Source organism: Pseudophryne corroboree, chromosome 1 (genome assembly GCF_028390025.1).
Source record: "Pseudophryne corroboree isolate aPseCor3 chromosome 1, aPseCor3.hap2, whole genome shotgun sequence".
Classification (NCBI taxonomy): Eukaryota; Metazoa; Chordata; class Amphibia; order Anura; family Myobatrachidae; genus Pseudophryne; species Pseudophryne corroboree.
In genome coordinates this window covers 518,851,222-518,869,084 of record NC_086444.1, presented here as the reverse complement: position 1 = coordinate 518,869,084, position 17,863 = coordinate 518,851,222, and the positions used below count along the sequence as shown (strand labels likewise).

At 45.0% G+C, this 17,863-nt stretch overlaps 2 pseudogenes; one reads left to right on the top strand and one right to left on the bottom strand.

Moving 5' to 3' along the window:
- Nucleotides 1-13,786: 13,786 nt before the first annotated feature.
- LOC134953977 (5S ribosomal RNA) lies at nucleotides 13,787-13,906 on the bottom strand (annotated as a pseudogene).
- A 3,583-nt stretch (nucleotides 13,907-17,489) lies between these two features.
- Nucleotides 17,490-17,609, top strand: LOC134934518 (5S ribosomal RNA; annotated as a pseudogene).
- The last annotated feature ends 254 nt before the right edge of the window (nucleotides 17,610-17,863 follow it).

Below are 17,863 nucleotides of genomic sequence, written 5' to 3'. Positions count from 1 at the left end.
CTCCAGTGTCGACGACGATGAGACTAGTTTACATTCCAATAGAGCTACTCGTTATATGATTACGGCAATGAAAAATGTGTTGCACATTTCTGATATTACCCCAGGTACCACAAAAAAGGGTATTATGTTTGGGGAGAAAAAGCTACCAGTGGTTTTTCCCCCATCTGATGAATTAAATGAAGTGTGTGAAGAAGCGTGGGCTTCCCCCGATAAGAAACTGGTAATTTCTAAAAAGTTACTAATGGCGTACCCTTTCCCGCCAGAGGACAGGTCACGTTGGGAGACATCCCCTAGGGTGGATAAAGCGCTCACACGTCTGTCAAAAAAGGTGGCACTACCGTCTCCGGACACGGCCGCCCTAAAGGAGCCTGCGGATAGAAAGCAGGAGGCTATCCTGAAGTCTGTATATACACACTCAGGAATTATACTGAGACCGGCTATTGCTTCAGCATGGATGTGCAGTGCTGCAGCTGCGTGGTCAGATTCCCTGTCGGAAAACATTGATACCCTAGACAGGGACACTATATTGCTAACCGTAGAGCATATTAAAGACGCTGTCTTATACATGAGAGATGCACAGAGGGATATTTGCCGGCTGGCATCTAAAATAAACGCAATGTCCATTTCTGCCAGGAGAGGATTGTGGACTCGGCAGTGGACAGGAGATACAGATTCTAAAAGGCACATGGAAGCTTTGCCTTACAAGGGTGAGGAGTAGTTTGGGGATGGTCTCTCGGACCTCGTTTCCACAGCGACAGCTGGGAAGTCAGCATTTTTACCCCATGTTCCCTCACAGCCAAAGAAAGCACCGTATTATCAGGTACAGTCCTTTCGGCCCCAGAAAGGCAAGCGGGTTAGAGGCGCGTCCTTTCTGCCCAGAGGCAGAGGTAGAGGGAAAAAGTTGCAACATACAGCCAGTTCCCAGGAACAAAAGTCCTCCCCCGCTTCCTCTAAGTCCACCGCATGACGCTGGGGCTCCACAGGCGGAGCCAGGTACGGTGGGGGCCCGTCTCAAGAACTTCAGCGACCAGTGGGCTCGCTCACGGGTGGATCCCTGGATTCTACAAGTAGTATCTCAGGGGTACAAGCTGGAATTCGAGACGTCTCCCCCTCGCCGTTTCCTCAAATCTGCCTTGCAGACAGCTCCCCCGGACAGGGAGGCAGTGCTGGAGGCGACTCACAAGCTGTATTCTCAGCAGGTGATAATCAAGGTACCCCTCCTTCAACAAGGACGGGGTTACTATTCCTCAATGTTTGTGGTACCGAAACCGGACGGTTCGGTGAGACCCATTTTAAATTTAAAATCCTTGAACACTTATATAAGAAGGTTCAAGTTCAAGATGGAATCGCTCAGGGCGGTGATTGCAAGCCTGGACGAGGGGGATTACATGGTATCACTGGACATCAAGGATGCTTACCTGCATGTCCCCATTTACCCTCCTCACCAGGAGTACCTCAGATTTGTGGTACAGGACTGTCATTACCAATTCCAGACGTTGCCGTTTGGTCTGTCCACGGCACCGAGGGTATTTACCAAGGTAATGGCCGAAATGATGATACTCCTTCGGAAAAAGGGAGTTTTAATTATCCCGTACTTGGACGATCTCCTTATAAAGGCGAGGTGCAGGGAACAGTTGTTGATCGGAGTAGCACTAGCTCGGGAAGTGCTACAACAGCACGGCTGGATCCTGAATATTCCAAAGTCGCAGCTGGTTCCTACACCGCGTCTACTGTTCCTGGGGATGGTTCTGGACACAGAACAGAAAAAAGTGTTTCTCCCGGAGGAGAAGGCCAAGGAGTTGTCATCTCTAGTCAGAGACCTCCTAAAACCAAAACAGGTGTCGGTGCACCACTGCACGCGAGTCCTGGGAAAGATGGTGGCTTCTTATGAAGCAATTCCATTCGGAAGGTTCCATGCAAGGATCTTTCAGTGGGATCTGTTGGACAAGTGGTCCGGATCGCATCTTCAGATGCATCGGCTGATAACCCTGTCTCCAAGGGCCAGGGTGTCGCTGCTGTGGTGGCTGCAGAGTGCTCATCTTCTAGAGGGCCGCAGATTCAGCGTACAGGACTGGATCCTGGTGACCACGGATGCCAGCCTTCGAGGTTGGGGGGCAGTCACACAGGGAAGAAACTTCCAGGGACAATGGTCGAGTCAGGAGACTTCCCTACACATAAATATTCTGGAACTAAGGGCCATTTACAATGCCCTAAGTCAGACAAGACCCCTGCTTCAACACCAGCCGGTGCTGATCCAGTCAGACAATATCACGGCTGTCGCCCATGTAAACCGACAGGGCGGCACAAGAAGCAGGATGGCGATGGCAGAAGCCACATGGATTCTCAGATGGGCGGAAAATCATGTGTTAGCACTGTCAGCAGTGTTCATTCCCGGAGTGGACAACTGGGAAGCAGACTTTCTCAGCAGACACGACCTCCACCCGGGAGAGTGGGGACTTCATCCAGAAGTCTTCCAAATGGTTGTACACCGGTGGGAAAGGCCACAGGTGGACATGATGGCGTCCCGCCTCAACAAGAAGCTAAAAAGATATTGCGCCAGGTCAAGGGACCCTCAGGCGATAGCTGTGGACCCTTTAGTGACACCGTGGGTGTACCAGTCGGTTTATGTGTTCCCTCCTCTTCCTCTCATACCCAAGGTACTGAGGATAATAAGAAGGAGAAGAGTAAGAAATATAATCATTGTTCCGGATTGGCCAAGAAGAGCTTGGTACCCAGAACTTCAAGAAATGATATCAGAGGAACCATGGCCTCTGCCGCTCAGACAGGACCTGCTGCAGCAGGGACCCTGTCTGTTCCAAGACTTACCGCGACTGCGTTTGACGGCATGGCGGTTGAACGCCGGATCCTGAAGGAAAAGGGCATTCCGGAGGAAGTCATCCCTACGCTGATTAAAGCTAGGAAGGAGGTGACCGCAAACCATTATCACCGCATATGGCGAAAATATGTTGCGTGGTGTGAGGCCAGAAGGGCCCCAACGGAGGAATTTCAGCTGGGTCGATTTCTGCACTTCCTACAGTCACGGGTGACTATGGGCCTCAAATTAGGTTCCATTAAGGTCCAGATTTCGGCTCTGTCGATTTTCTTCCAAAAAGAACTGGCTTCACTGCCTGAAGTTCAGACGTTTGTTAAAGGAATGCTGCATATTCAGCCCCCTTTTGTGCCTCCAGTGGCACCTTGGGATCTCAACGTGATGTTGGATTTCCTTAAGTCACATTGGTTTGAGCCACTTAAAACCGTGGAACAAAAATATCTCACGTGGAAAGTGGTCATGCTGTTGGCCTTGGCTTCCGCCAGGCGTGTGTCAGAATTGGCGGCTTTGTCATGTAAAAGCCCTTATCTGATTTTCCATATGGATAGGGCGGAATTGAGGACTCGTCCCCAATTTCTTCCTAAGGTGGTATCAGCTTTTCATTTGAACCAACCTATTGTGGTGCCTGCGGCTACTAAGGACTTGGAGGATTCCAAGTTGCTGGACGTAGTCAGGGCCCTGAAAATCTATGTTTCCAGGACGGCTGGAGTCAGGAAAACTGACTCGCTATTTATCCTGTATGCGCCCAACAAGCTGGGTGCTCCTGCTTCAAAGCAGTCTATTGCTCGCTGGATCTGTAGTACGATTCAACTTGCACATTCTGCGGCTGGACTGCCGCATCCTAAATCTGTAAAAGCCCATTCCATGAGGAAAGTGGGCTCTTCTTGGGCGGCTGCCCAAGGGGTCTCGGCTTTACAACTTTGCCGAGCTGCTACTTGGTCGGGTTCAAACACATTTGCTAAATTCTACAAGTTTGATACCCTGGCTGAGGAGGACCTTGAGTTTGCTCATTCGGTGCTGCAGAGTCATCCGCACTCTCCCGCCCGTTTGGGAGCTTTGGTATAATCCCCATGGTCCTTACGGAGTCCCCAGCATCCACTAGGACGTCAGAGAAAATAAGAATTTACTCACCGGTAATTCTATTTCTCGTAGTCCGTAGTGGATGCTGGGCGCCCATCCCAAGTGCGGATTGTCTGCAATACTTGTATATAGTTATTGCCTAACTAAAGGGTTATTGTTTGGAGCCATCTGTTTGAGAGGCTCAGTTGTTATTCATACTATTCACTGGGTATAGTATCACGAGTTGTACGGTGTGATTGGTGTGGCTGGTATGAGTCTTACCCGGGATTCCAAATCCTTTCCTTATTGTGTCAGCTCTTCCGGGCACAGTTTCCTAACTGAGGTCTGGAGGAGGGGCATAGAGGGAGGAGCCAGTGCACACCAGGTAGTCCTAAATCTTTCTTAGTTGTGCCCAGTCTCCTGCGGAGCCGCTAATCCCCATGGTCCTTATGGAGTCCCCAGCATCCACTACGGACTACGAGAAATAGAATTACCGATGAGTAAATTCTTATTTTTTCAAACACAGCCTGCAACATGGCAGCTAGGAGCTGATTGGTTGGCACTTTATATCACACCACTTTATTTCTCTCCAAGGCTTAGTACATCTCCCCCTAAGTCACTGCATAGCATGGTATCAGAATCTGTGAGTTTTCTGGACTCAGAGCTGGACCCAAGGTTTGTATGTGGCTAAACTCCATATGTTGATGAAATATAACTGATTTATTGATATTGGCAGCCACAGGTAGATATCTGAATAGGCTCTGATTACCAGTAGGGACTGGCAAATAGGATGAGTACAGGTAACTGCAGAAAGTGCCCAGTTCAGACCTAGCATGGAGAGTATCTGAAGATGATAGATAATATGGCAGCTAATAGCTGCAATACAGGAGACAATAGAAACACAGAGGACACTCTATAAGAGTTTATAAAGCAGCACTTCGTTATACTGAAAACTGTGATGAGTGTCAAACAGTAGTGAATGATGTTGAGAGCACACCGGAATGCCCTGGAACTGTGGAGAGTGCCCAGTAGTAGTGATCGGCACTAGGAGTATCACAGAAACACACTGAAAACTGGAGAGCGCCCAGTAGTAGTGACTGGTGCTAAGGGTATGACAGGAGCATACTGCAAACTGTAAAGAGAGCCCAGTAGAACTGACCGGCACTGCAGCAGCAGATGAAACACACTGAACTGTGGAGCCAACTCTGAAAACAACTACACACCAGAAGCTAGAAGCAGACTGCAGCAGAAATTATTTTGCCACAGGATCATGGCCAAGGAGTGATGCCTCAGGCACCATGGCTGCTTATAGGTCATAGCAGTCATATACAGGAAATCAGGTTAGAGATTGGTTGAACAGTGGTCAGCTGATTATAGACAAGATGGCGGCATCCATTTTCCGTCAGTAGCTGCTTCATGTGAGGAAACAAACAGCCTTTGGCAGCAATACTGCACGAGTCACATTCTGACAGTCTGGGAGAGAGTAACGGGGACTGCAGTGCTAATACAGCATGTCACCCCTGGTTGGTGTTATGGTTAGTTTAACTGTCTTGCAGCACTGAGGTCTTGGGTTAGATTCCCACCATGGACCAACTGTGTGGAGTTTGTATATTCTCCAGTTGCTTGCATTGATTTTCTCCCAGTACTCCAGTTTCCTCCCATAAGCCAAACAATATACTGGTAGGCGAATTGGCTCCTGACCAAAACTACCCTAATGTGTATATGTGGTAGGAAATATAAGGCCTAATTCAGACCTGATCACAGCAACAAAATTGTTCTCTAATGGGCAAAACCATGGGGGTGATTCCGAGTTGTTCGCTCGCAAGCTGCTTTTAGCAGCATTGCACACACTAAGCCGCCGCCTACTGGGAGTGAATCTTAGCTTATCAAAATTGCGAACGAAAGGTTCTCAAAATTGCGAATAAAAATTTATTTGCAGTTTCTGAGTAGCTCGAGACTTACTCTTCCAGTGCGATCAGTTCAGTGCTTGTCGTTCCTGGTTTGCCGTCACAAACACACCCAGCGTTCGCCCAGACACTCCTCCGTTTCTCCAGCCACTCCCGTGTTTTTCCCAGAAACGGTAGCGTTTTTTCACACACTCCCATAAAACGGCCAGTTTCCACCCAGAAACACCCACTTCCTGTCAATCACATTACGATCACCAGAACGAAGAAAAAACCTCGTAATGCCGTAAGTAAAATAGCAATCTTCATAGCAAATTTACTTGGCGCAGTCGCAGTGCGAACATTGCGCATGCGCAATAAGCGGAAAATCTCTGCGATGCGAAAAAAATTACCAAGCGAACAACTCGGAATGACCACCCATGTGCACTGTAGGTGGGACAGATTTAACATGTGCAGAGAGAGTTAGATTTGGGAGGGTTATTTTGTTTCTGTGCAGGGTAAATACTGGCTGCTTTATTTTTACACTGCAATTTAGATTTCAGTTTGAACACACCCCATCCAAATCTAAATGTCTTTGCAAATGTTATATTTGCCCCACCTGCAGTGCACATGGGGGGTAATTCCGAGTTGATCGCAGCAGGAAATTTGTTAGCAGTTGAGCAAAACCATGTGCACTGCAGGGGGGGCAGGTATAACATTTGCAGAGAGAGTTAGGTTTGGGTGGGTTATTTTGTTTCTGTGCTGGGTAAAAACTGGCTGCTTTATTTTTACACTGCAATTTAGATTTCAGTTTGAACACACCCCACCCAAATCTAAATCTCTCTGCAAATGTTATATCTGCCACACCTGCAATGCAAATGGTTTTGCCCAACTGCTAACAAATTTGCTGCTGCGATCAACTTGGAATTACCCCCATGGTTTTGCTCATAAGGGAAAAATTTTGCTGCTGCGATCAGGTCTGAATTAGGCCCATACGGCCTTATTCAGACCCGACCGCTAATCCCCGATGGATGTGACTGCAATGTGATTGATAGATGCGGGGGTTCGTGGGGTGGCGGCATGGTGTTGGCAGGGTGGGTCCATTTTTGGGGCGGCTGTGTGACATTACACGCAGCTGCTCCAAATTAAAAAAATGGCAGCCAACCGCCTGACAGCACAGCCAGGCTGCACTGGCAGGGGTCAACCTTAGTTCTGATGCGTCCGCATCAGGAGGCGGCCTCACACATGCTGGGCAGCCTTGTTCTGTGCTGGGCGGCCCCCAGAATGTGAGGAGATGGACGCAGATCTGGCTGCGTATGCAGCGATCTGGGTCCATCTTTGAATAAGCTCCATAGATTGTACTGGGGAAGGGCTGATTTTAATGACCAAATATTCTATGTAAAGCATTGCAGTATATGCATGCACTATATAAATAACTTTTAATATTTAAAAACAAATATTCAGAAGCAAAACACTTGCAAATCTTCCTCAAATATCCACCAGCTTGCTGGCTGTACACTCAGTGTCTGCTGGTCTCCCCACTGTGGCACTCCGTCAGCGTGTTCCCCCGCTGAGGCACCGGGCTACTGCAACGTGAAGTGTTACAGCTCCCCTGACGAGTGGTGGCTCTCCCGCTGTGGTGCTCTCTCTGCAAGGTAATTAGACACACAGGACACCCCCTCTGTTACTCACTCTCTCTACCTGGCGCAGTGTGTCTAAGGGCTCTTCCTGGCACAATGTGTCACTCTAAGGGGATCTACCTGGTGCAAAGTGCCTAAAGGGCTCTACCCAGGGCCGGAGCAAGGTTTCTCGGCATCCTAGGCAAAATTTCAGCCTACTGCCCCCCCAAACCACACACCAAGTCTGAATACATACAGGAAATGTGGTAAAACCCAGGAAACAGGTTTTATCGCATGTTACTGTTAAGACATCCCATCCAGCTGACTCTAAAGGTCCATATACACTTAACGATAAAATGAGCGACATCGCTCATTTTCCCCCTCCCCTGAGCGACGTCGCTCATTTTATCGTCTAATGTATATGGGCCTTAAGTGGGAACTTCAAGACAGATTGCTGCTGTAATTAAGCCTTCAGGAGGCCCAGGGCACCTTAGACAGGGGCTATATATATATATATATATATATATATATACATACACACACGCACACACACATACAGTGGTCGAAGTGGAAATTTTGAAGTGGGTGTATGGAAAGGTAAAGGTTGCAATTATGCGCATGCCTAAGGTGTGTGCGCTCCAGGAAAAGGGGGAGTGGCCACTCAAAGGGGGGGTGTCCTTCAGTGTAGTAGGACCCCTTATACTATCTAGTACTGCTGCCCCTTTCACTTTATACCACACAGTATGAGCCAAAATTCACATTACAGCACCCGGTATGAGCTGAAATTCACATTATAGCAAACAGAATGAGCCGAAACTCACATTATAGCACATGTTATGAGCCGAAATTCACATTATAGCACACAGAATGAGCCAAAATTCACATTATAGCATACGGATGAGCCGAAATTCACATTATAGCACACAAAATGAGCCGAAATTCACATTATAGCACACAGAATGAGCCGAAATTCACATTATAGCACATGGTATGAGCCGAAATTCACATTGTAGCATGCAGAATTGGCCGAAATTCACATTATAGCACACTGAATGAGCCAAAATTCACATTATAGCACACGGTACGAGCTGAAATTCACATTGTAGCAGACGGAATGAGCCGAAATTCACAGTATAGCACACTGAATGAGCCGAAATTCACATTGTAGCACACGGAATGAGCCGAAATTCACATTGTAGCACACTGAATGAGCCAAAATTCACATTATAGCACACAGAATGAGCTGAAATTCACATTATAGCACACTGAATGAGCCGAAATTCACATTGTAGCACACGGAATGAGCCGAAATTCACATTATAGCACACTGAATGAGCCAAAATTCACATTATAGCACACAGAATGAGCTGAAATTCACATTATAGCACACTGAATGAGCCGACATTCACATTATAGTATGTGGTATGAGCCAAAACATGGGGGACAGGGTGTCACACATGCAGCGGGTGTACAGAGCACCATAAGGGCACAGGGTGTCATCACACAGGGCAACAGGGGTAGGGGAGCACTGGGTGACACACACAAAAAGGCAGCGGGGGGGCAGGGGGGCACGAAGTGTCAAACACACAGAGGCAGGGTTCGCACACATGGGGAATGGGGGGGGGGGCAGGAGGGCACAGGGCTCTCCAGCAATCACTCACCGCCGCCATGTCCAGTCAACCTTAGCTTGAGCTGCAGGGTGTCACTGTCAACAAGGGAGTCACGTGGCGTGGACCCAGGCACAGCCCGAAGAGGAGGCCGGCAGCAGGAGGATCCGAGCGCCAGCGTCTTTGCAGCCCCATGGTGACGCGGCCGCCCGGTCGAGTAATTGGAGGAATCGAGGCACTCTGTACAAGCGGCTGCTGGAGGAGGGAGGGGGATTGCGTGTCCATCGTAACTGCTGGGGAGTAGAGTGGCTCACAGCTCCGGCACCAACCGCCGTGACTGGTAGCAGCGGTGGGGGGAACATGAGCACACTCGGCAATAGCAGGAGTGTGATAAAAAACACAAAAACTTCCCTGTCTGTGGAGAAGTGCCGGTATGCCATACCGCCGCATACCGGCCCACTTCGACCACTATATATATATATATATATATATATACACACACACACACACACACACACACACACACACACACACACATCCACTATGTAATAAAATACTAATGCTGCTCCTCACCTGTAGGGGGGGAATTAAAGTGTTTTGCGTGTCATTCCTTTCCCTCTTCCAGCAACCCATCACCTCTACCACTTATTTATTTAAATCTCAACCCTCACCCTCCCACTTTACTGTATAGATTTAATGCTCCCCCACCCTGACCCTTTATACATTAAGTGAAGTTCTTACAATTGCCACGAATTCCCCATGCAGTCTGCTCTTGTGGTACAGGGCGGGAGTATGACGGGCGTTACTGCGGAGAGGAGCGGAAGACAGTTGCTATAGCAACTGTAACAATATCCGGCAGCGCTGCTTAGTTTAGGTGCATAGAGCTGCTGCCGGCGGGTTACACTGTCCGTGCTAAAGGGATGCCGCGGCGCGCGGCCGCCCAACTGTTATCAGCCAGCAGCACGGACAGTGTGAGTGTACTCTATCGGCAGTGGCTCAATGCATATAGAGTAAGCAGTGGTGACGGATATTGTTACAGTTGCTATAGCAACTGTCTTCCGCTCCTCTCCTCAGTAAGGCCCATGATATTCCTCTTAAGGAAGAGGAGAAGTGTTCATCGGCAGCTTGAGCTGCCGCCCGCAAGTGGCCGGCGCCCATAGGCAGCTGCCTAAAGCTGCCTAGTGGTGGCGCCGGCCCTGGCTCTACCTGGTGCAATGTGCACAAGTAGCACTACTGTGTGGTGTAATGTGAATTGGTACTATTATGTGGCCACTCCCCTTCCCCATGTGCCATGCCCCTAAATTATTGGTGCGCGCCCATCTGCATGCACTCTACCTATTTTGTGTAGTGGTAAGGGTAGGGGGGGCACTAATTCCTCTTCTGGCACAGGTCAACAAAATGTCTAGTTATAGCTATGCGGTTCTGACCTATCCACAGACTGAAATACATATTTATTTGCCTTTACATAGACTTTTCTCTACATTCTATATTCAGTTTTGACTGGCTGCTTCCACACTTAGCTGTATGTACCTCTTATTACCCATTATAAATGCAGTTACTTTGACTTATGTGGGTACTATAGTTGTATTTTGCTTTTTCTTGCTTCTTTTGAACTATTCTTCTCTGCCAACTACCCTGACCTCTGCCTGGATACTGAACCATATTTAATACCCTGCAACCAGTTCTGACTTTTTTTCTGGAAACTTGCCATTCTTGTTACACACCGGCTCTAACTACTCTCTGAATAGTGATATTTCATACCTTCTTTCCTGCCCTGACCGCTGCTGAATATTGGGACTTGGTTGTCATCATTTTTGAATGGTGTGAGTTCCTTTTCTATGTGCATGTTTTATCTCTCTACATGTAGAACAGTACCATAGCCATCATTGTCTAAGTGTCACCAATCTTTTCTTTGTCAGTATTTATTTATAACAAGCCACTGCTACTGTGTGCACCATCCTAAAGGCAGCCAAGAATGTATATTCCACAGAGGGATGCTAAAGTTGAAGACCATGATCTGCCTTATAGCTTTATAATCTCCTCTGTTGATTATTGCAATTCCCTTATTACTGGCTTACCTTAGTTAGACGTTCACTCATACAATCTATTTTGAATGCAATAGTTAGACAATGTTTTTTCCCCAAAAAAATATTTTTCAGCTGCCGCTTCATTCTGTCATTCACTCCATTGGTTGTCAGTAACTTACATAGGTCCTAATTCAGACCTGATCGTAGCAGCAAACTTTTTCTGTAATGGGTAAAACCATGGGGGTAATTCCAAGTTGATCACAGCAGGAACTTTTTTAGCAGTTGGGCAAAACCATGTGCACTGCAGGGGGGGGGGGGCAGATATAACATTTACAGAGAAAGTTAGATTTGGGTGGGCTATTTTATTTCTGTGCAGGGTAAATACTGGCTGCTTTATTTTTACACTGCAATTTAGATTGCAGATTGAACTCACCACACCCAAATCTAACTCTCTCTGCACATGTTATATCTGCCTCCCCTGCAGTGCACATGGTTTTGCCCAACTGCTAAAAAATTGCCTGCTGCGATCAACTTGGAATTACCCCCCATGTGCACTGCAGGTGGAGCAGATATAACGTGCAAAGAGAGTTAAGGTTCCATACATTACTGCGATTTCTCCTACTGGAGAAATCGTAGCCGATTCCCCTTGAGCCGCCCGGGAGCTTCCCAGGCGGCAGGATCACATGTAATATATATCATACGGTCCTTTTGCATGTGACATATCGCATGCAATCCCATTCCCCGCTGCCAGAGTACCCCCGAGTCGGTGGTCAGACGTGCAGTCTCCGACTCCGATTCGATGCACATGGGACCGTGCATTGGATCGGATGTCAAACACATCCGATTTGGCCACTTTTCACCCGATTTCTCAACCCGATCCGTCGGAATCGGGTAAAAAGTGGCCATATTGGACAAGTGTATGGCCAGCTTTAGATTTGAGTGGGTTGTGTTCAAACTGAAATCTAAATTGCAGTGTAAAAATACAGCAGCCAATATTTACCCTGCACAGAAACAGTATAACCCACCCAAATCTAAGTCTCTCTGCACATGTTATATCTGCCCCACCTGCAGTGCACATGGTTTTGCCCATTAGAGATAGAATTTGTTGCTGCGATCAGGTCTGAATTAAGACATTAGTCACATGTTCATTCACTACTTCAGGCATGCTCATAAAATTCCAAGACTCTCTTCATAAAGTCCTTGCTGGCCATACATTCGACCAACTTTCCTCCAACCATCTAAATGACCAACCGTCCAACTTGTCTGTCCAACTAAAACTGTGCATCACACACCTAACCAACTTCTTCATCAGACCAGCCAACCGGTCGACTTCTCTCCAACTTGTGATGTCACAGAAGTAGGTGGACAGTGTCTGCCTACTCCTGGATGTTTTGCATACATATTTGTTTAAAAAAAAAACCCAGCATTTACAATATTTTGTGAGTATTTAAAATCAAGCGACTCAGTTGATTATATTAATATTGTCATTTTGCTGTAATAGCAGTGATTATACCTGTAATGGTGTCAATCTGCAAGTATGGTTTTGCTGATAAGAATAAAAAGCTCTTTCTCATTAAGATAAGTTACTCATTGATTTCTGCTGTATAATGTTGTAAAGATAATTTTCACTATAAAGCTGGCATAGTTTCCTCAGACCATATATTGAAATCTGATGCAATAGGGTTTATTAAAAAGTAGCAAATTGTTTCATAGTTACCTTTGCCTGTGAATACAATGTAACAGATGTGTCCAGTGGCGTAAGTTTGTCCCAGTTGCTCGGAGGCAAGATAAATATTGGTGCCCCCCTATTTCTTATATCAAGATAAGTGTGTGTGTGTGTGTGTGTGTGTGTGTGTGTGTGTGTGTGTGTGTAACAGCAGACACTTTACTGATGGAGCTATTTGCTCCTGTAGAGGAAGCATGAGAATTCTAACTATATGAAGTTACGTGTAATTGTCAGAGAAGTAACTTCATATAGTTAAAATTCTCATATTTCCTATACAGGAGCAAACAGCTTCTTCAGTAAGGTGTCTGCTTCCAGTGTAATAGGTTGTGGTTTCTAATCCTGGGTGTGACACTTGTAAAATGTGTATAATAAAGAGGGTGTGATTTGTAAGGTGCAGGGACCAGTGAGGAAGTCGGCCACTGAAAAGATAGCTGCAGCTATCAATTAACTTAATTCACTGGTGTCACAGAATGGGAGAAGAGGTGCCCCCCTTCAGAGCAGGAGCCCGGCGGCAGATGACTCCGTTGCCTCCCAGAGTTCTGCCTCTGGATGTGTCCCAGACTGGGTTGGATAGTCTTTGAACACAATGTGGAAAAGAACAGTGCTGTATGACTGAAAATCTAGTACAAGGGACCAAGAAAAGAGATATTGGAAAAAAGACTCTTTTGGGGAGCACTCTAATTCAGAGGTTACAGTATAATTGGTATAATACTGATAAGAACAATTTAATTGGGTAAATATTAAAATTAAATTCTATGGGTGACCATATGTGAACAAAATAGCTTAGCAAAAATATGGATAAATTATGTTATTCGTGATCTCAAATACCACAGTCTGCAAATTGCCAGAAGTAGAAATCTGTGGTGCTTTTGTCACCATGCTCTTGCGTAATATCTCTTATGTAATGTATGACCATCATTTATTCTGCTAATATCCATTCCAGATCATTATAGGCGCAGAGAATTAAATCATTGGTCACATGAATCCAAGTGTCGTATAGCATAAAATTGAGTGCCACTGTGTCCGATAGCCAGTTTATTGCAGTACCAGGGTGTTCAGAGGTGGTCTCCCATCCTAGTACTAACCCGGCCTTTCACTGCTTAGCTTCCAAGTTCAGAAGAGATTGGGCATCTCCAGTGAAGTATGACCGCAATTATTAGGCTTCCCTCTTTGGTCACTCCAAATATATGCCATGTGGCTACTATATGTTGAGGATAAAGAGCATATGTAACGTAAATGTTACATGCAGTCATCTGGCTACTCAAACTGTGACTCGGCGGCCACAATGAAATATATATAAATACATCGATCTGTAAAGGGCAATTTATGTGGAAAATTCATATGAGCCACATACCATCTACAGATGGGCTTGCCTTGTACCAATAATATGTGTAACACAATGGTTGCAAACATAAAAGATTACGGGGGTAATTCCAAGTTGATCGCAGCAGGAACATTTTTAGCAGTTGGGCAAAACCATGTGCAGTGCAGGGGGGGGGGCAGATATAACATGTGCAGAGAGAGTTAGATTTAGGTGGGTTATTTTATTTCTGTGCTGGGTAAATACTGGCTGCTTTATTTTTACACTGCAATTTAGATTTCAGTTTGAACACACCCCACCCAAATCTCTCTGCAAATGCAGCTGATTAATCAGCATGTGACACGGCGGTCACAAAAAGAAATATATACGTGCAATCACCTAATTACTCAGCATGTGACACGGCGGTCACAGAAAGAACATCAGTAGGTTTAAGGATAATATATGTGGAAAAAATTCATATATACCACATACCATCTGCAGATGGATTTACCTTATACCTAAACATAGAGCTAACATAGAGCTTTAGATCACCAGTACGGCCGTACCAGAATATACTGTGTCTTACTGCCAATTATAATTATACTGTAGGAGACAGCGTGTAGTTATGGCATAATAGCAGGCAAGGACATTTATCAAAGCGACACCAGCTCCAACTAAATGACCCCTCTGAACCACAGAAAAAGGGGGAGTTTATATCACAGCAGGTTATATATTAAACCTACAGAAAGTGCTCATGACATTGATATACTTGGAAGAGATCCACTGCATGGAGCTCATCAGCTATTCTCTGTGAAAATCTAATTCAACCAATAAGTTTTGGGGCTGGGAGTACACATCCAGTAATTTAATGGTGTGTCTGTAAGCCGCAATTGTCAATGTTCCATCATTGTGACCTTTCAAATAAGGATCCTTATTGTGAGGCTGATTGAGGGTTAATTGCTACAATGAACAGTTGATTCCTGAGTAACAACAGGATGGTTGTACCTATATCAATGTCTCTAATGCTCAGAGTTCTATGTGAAAATAGTTGCAAAATAGGATAATGTCAGATGGCTGTTGAGCAGGAAAATTACAGCCTTTCAGTCACACAAAGTGGTGTTACATAAGTGTGGTGTGAATAAGTTTCACAGTGGTGTAGGGTATATACGATACCAGTGCTGCTATTGGCGCTGCCCGTCCCGCTTTTGGCCGTGCAGAGGCTCCGGGGACTCCAGCGGCGTGTGTCCTTAGTCTCGCTCCAAGTAAGCGGTGGCTTGGGGCCGTTGCCTGGTGACCATCTATGAGTTCCGGCTAGCGCGGTCACGTGTGCGCATCACGTGATCGCAGTGTGCTGACGTACGTTTCGCAGGGTAAGCTTTATCACAGGACGTAGTGTGATCACTGGAGGTTTCAGTTTATGTAGAGCAGGGCTCATGGCTGATTGGATAATCTTTTTGATAGACACTCTGATCCACCAATCTTATCATTGACTCATGGATCCAAGGAGTCAATTATATTAGTCTCCCAGATTGTCACTATTAGCACTTCGGCGGCTATTGTTCACAAATAACTAATTATAAACATAAATATATTGTTCAGCATACTTTATAATAGATATAGTGACAAAAGTGAATGTTAAGTTACAAAGTGCTGGTATTGAACTTTGCTTAACGATTATTGGTTATTATACAGCAGTGACAACCATAATTAATTAGAGAATAATGGTATAGTCTATTTATAATTGATTCTTTGAAAATATATCTTATATGAGATATCCAATAAATTGTGTGATGCTAGTTTGTGTGATAGAAAGGGGAATGAAAAGTGGAAAACAGAGTAAGGGGGATATATGGGGTAGGAAACAGAGTGAAGAAAAGAAAGTGAGGGGAAAGGGTATGAAATGAGGGCAAGGAAGGGAATAGGAAGAGATTGCTGAGAATATTGTACTTGCATGTGATAATACTAAAATAAATTAAGAGGGCAAAAATAATAAATGTAAGAAGAGCCCATAGTGAGAAAGATTGATGTATTATGTGAAGGTGATTAAAAATGGTGAAAGAGTAAATGATAACATGTATAAAAAGTAGGATATTTTAAGAGAATTTTATAGCCAAATAATTCATGCAGATTTTGCGGAAACTAGAGAGAAGCTAAATTGTTGATAAGAAAGGTTTTAGTGTGATGACATTAATTCAGATATACCCCATAATTTATGTTTTCATTCATGCCAGTTGGGTATAGGGGTCCAATCTTAAAGATCCATTCACTCTCTCTTTTCAGTAGGTTCTCAGTTAAATTGCCTCCCCGTATTCCAAGTTTAATTTTCTCCAAGCCAAAGATTTTAAGCTCCTCCCATCTGCTTTCATGATAGGTGTAAAAATGGCGAGCGACTGACGTTAATTGTTTCAACTTGGCCTTGTCCGTGATGGCATTACGTATGGATCCTACGTGTTCTAGGATACGCTGTTTAAATGGGCGAGTTGTCATGCCAATGTATCTTTGGTTGCAGCTACATTTGAGGAAATAAATAACACCTTCAGTTTGACAGTTAATATAATCTGTTATTTGTATCATCTTCCCATATTTGTCTTCTATTTCCTTCGTTGGATCAATATATTTGCAAGCTTTCCATTTACCACAGGGATATGTTCCGGTGGTTATTGGTCTTTTGGTATGAAATTTTTGAAAGTGACTACATACAAGCCTGTCTTTAAGGTTTTTGGATCTGCGCCAACTCATGGCGACCTTAGGGCCCAGGTTTTTGGATAAGGTGGAGTCTGCATGCAGGATATGCCAATGTTTCTGTATTGCTGTATTAACCTTTTTCCATTCTTGGCAAAGTTACCAACAAAACGAATGGTGTTATCGGTACTTGAACCTTTTTGTTCTCTCTTGAAAATTATTTCCTCTCTTTTGATGGTTTTGACAGTTTTCATGGCTTTTTTTATAGAGGTTTTACTGTATCCTCTATCGCACACTCTTTTGGTCAATTCTGCACTTTGTGTTGTAAATTCCTTATCATCTGAGCAATTCCTGCGGAGACGGAGAAATTCCCCTTTTGGGATATTTTCTATGGTTGGGGGAAAGTGAGAACTAGTCTGATGTAATAAAGTGTTTGTTGCTGTGCTCTTCCGATATAGTTTTGTGGCAATCATTCCTTCGGAGTTCTTATAGATCATCAAGTCCAAAAATGGTAGTTCTGATTGACTTATACTGTGTGTAAGATGAATATTGAGATCATTTTTATTTAGATGTTCTATGAATTGGTGCAACAATTGTAGGTCACCTTCCCAGATCATAAAAATGTCGTCTATGTATCTGTTCCACATAACGACATGAGTTGTAAACATGTAACATTTACGTTACATATGCTCTTTATCCTCAACATATAGTAGCCACACGGCATATATTTGGAGTGACCAAAGAGGGGAGCCTAATAATTGTGATCATACTTCACTGGAGATGCCCAATCTCTTCTGAACTTGGAAGCTAAGCAGTGAAAGGCCGGGTTAGTACTAGGATGGGAGACCACCTCTGAACACCCTGGTACTGCAATAAACTGGCTATCGGACACAGTGACACTCAATTTTATGCTATCCGACACTTGGATTCATGTGACCAATGATTTAATTCTCTGCGCCTATAATGATCTGGAATGGATATTAGCAGAATAAATGATGGTCATACATTACATAAGAGATATTACGCAAGAGCATGGTGACAAAGGCACCACAGATTTCTACTTCCGGCAATTTGCAGACTGTGGTATTTGAGATCACGAATAACATAATTTATCCATATTTTCGCTAAGC